The 2,579-nt window shown below is 40.6% G+C and overlaps 1 non-coding gene across 1 annotated transcript; it reads left to right on the top strand.

The window, feature by feature from the left end:
- Positions 1-1,117: 1,117 nt before the first annotated feature.
- Positions 1,118-1,224, top strand: LOC129626313 (U6 spliceosomal RNA). The gene has a single exon (XR_008701919.1). It is a non-coding gene; the product is annotated as a U6 spliceosomal RNA (small nuclear RNA).
- Positions 1,225-2,579: the final 1,355 nt, after the last annotated feature.

Raw genomic sequence — 2,579 nt, 5'->3', positions numbered from 1 at the left:
AGACTTTATTTTGGGGGGCTCCAAAATCACTGCAGATGGTGACTGCAGCCATGAAATTAAAAGATGCTTACCCCTTGGAAGAATAGTTATGACAAACCTAGATAGCATATTGAAAAGCAGAGACTTTACTTTGCCAACAAAGGTCCGTCTAGTCAAGGCTATGGTTTTTCCAGTGGTCATGTATGGATGTGAGAGTTGGACTGTGAAGAAGGCTGAGCACTGAAGAATTGATGCTTTTGAACTGTGGTGTTGGAGAAGACTCTTGAGAGTCCCTTGGACTGCAAGGAGATCCAACCAGTCCATTCTGAAGGAGATCAGCCCTGGGATTTCTTTGGAAGGAATGATGCTAAAGCTGAAACTCCAGTACTTTGGCCACCTCATGCGAAGAGTTGACTCATTGGAAAAGACTCTGATGTTGGGAGGGATTGGGGGCAGGAGGAGAAGGGGACGACAGAGGATGAGATGGCTGGATGGCATCACTGACTCAATGGACGTGATTCTGAGTGAACTCCAGGAGTTGGTGATGGACAGGGAGGCCTGGCGTGCTGCGATTCATGGGGCTACAAAGAGTCGGACATGACTCAGCGACTGAACTGAACTGATAGCCAAAAATTTAAAATATTAAAAAAAAAGAAAAGTAGGGGAAGTAAAGGTAAAATCAAGAAAGATAAAGCTGGAGCCTCCTCCTGGCCACCTGGCTGACCCCTCATCAGCAACTCAGCAGACACTCAGCATCAGCACTCTCTCAGCATCCCTGCTATCTCCATGGTGATTTAATGTGATTCTGATGGATGTGACTAGTTCATGAACGCTTCCTGGAGCTGGGCACTGTTGTTATTAACTTCATTTTCCAGATGAGAAAACAGCGCTTCCAAGATTGTTAACAACTTGTCCCAAATCACTGAGTTGCTAAAATTGTGGGATCAGGCATTGAACTTAGGCTGTTTCAGGCCCAAGCATGTGCTCCTGGTGAGCAAAGTGAAAAATAAGATGGTGTTTAATGGAGGAGAACGTGAACGTGTATTGAGTACTTAATATATACCTGGCATGTGATCCTCACAACAGTCCTGCAAGGGAGGTATCATTCCCATTTCATAGATGAAGAAATTGAGGCTCAGTGCTCACTTTGGCAGCACATATACTTAAATTGGAATGATACAAAGAAGATTAGCATGGCCCCTGCTCAAAGATGACATGCAAATTGGTGAAGCATTTCATGTTTTTATGGCAGAAACCATCACAACATTGTAAAGCGATTTTTTTCCAATTAAAAAATAAAGTTAAAAAAGTATGAATAAAACAGGGAATTTTTTTAAAATTGAGGCTCAGAGAGGTTAAGTAACTTATCTAAAGTTGCACTGCAAAGCCCCAGTCTGGGGCACTTCACCTCCTCTCAGTGTCTATGCTGAGAGTTTTGTACTTTCTCTCTGAAATAAATTCTGTTTGCTTGCTACCATGAAAAAGTGAAAAAAAAAAAAAAAAGGCCAGGTCTCTCAGACTGCAGAGGCCATATTCCATTTAAAAAAAAATATATATTGTTGTTTTGCTCCTAAATTTTATTTATTTATTTATTTGGCTTCTTCAGGTCTTCACTGTGGCATGTGAAATCTAGTTTCCTGACCAGGGATCAAACCCTGGCCCCCTACATTGGGACTACCGTGTCTTAGCCACTGGACCACCAGGGAAGTCCCCCATATTCTTTCTTCCAAACGGAATTCTCAGGAATTTCATGGATTGAACTAAGTAATTAAAAATCTCTCCTTTAGATATTTTTAGTTCTGCATATCCAAACCAAACATCTAGTGTATTTGTCAGAATTTGAAAGAAGTCTATTAAAGACTGCTTGCAAGAAAACCACTGTATAAACTGTTTTATAAATTCTTCTATTTTAATTAATTAGGTTTTCTAAAATTCAAAGGAAAAAAAAAGGAGACAGAAACCAGTTTTTAATGATTTAGAATTAGGATTCATGAATACACTGGCTTCTTTCTTGGTACTGGGGGAAAGCAGAGAGTAAATGTGGTGGGAAACTATGAGGGTCCAGAGATTCAGACTTTAGCCTGGAAGAGACATTAAAGAGGTATTTCAGGGACTTCCCTGGTGGGCCAGTGGCTAAGACCCTGTGCTCCCAATGCAGTGGGTGTGAGTTCGATCCCTGGTCAGGGAACTAGATCCCACATGCCACAAGGAAGATAGAAGATCTTATGTGCTGCAACTAAGACGTGGTGCAGTGAAATAAATACTTAATAAATAAATATTTAAAAGAAACCTCAGTTATTAAAAAAAAAAAAGATGCAATTCTAATTTATTTTAGAAATAGCTTGAGTGTCTGCTAGTCAGCAGTAGAGCTAAGGCCAGAACCTGGGGTTTCCCAATTCTTAAACCATTGTTTTTTTCTTAGACATGAACCATGAATCACTTTAGAGAATACTCCTTTCTCCTCCTCCCTTAATCCAGATAGGGGGAAAAAAGTGAGAAAGCTTAAAGACTATTAAAAAACCACTAGGACATTAAGAATCAAGTTATCCTGGAAGGAGGTCAAGACGGTAAACACAGAGGCTGGAGTTAAGGGGAGGAGC

The sequence above is a fragment of the Bubalus kerabau genome, chromosome 13, assembly GCF_029407905.1.
Source record: "Bubalus kerabau isolate K-KA32 ecotype Philippines breed swamp buffalo chromosome 13, PCC_UOA_SB_1v2, whole genome shotgun sequence".
Taxonomy (NCBI): domain Eukaryota; kingdom Metazoa; phylum Chordata; class Mammalia; order Artiodactyla; family Bovidae; genus Bubalus; species Bubalus kerabau.
This window is presented reverse-complemented; position numbering and strand designations above follow the sequence as displayed.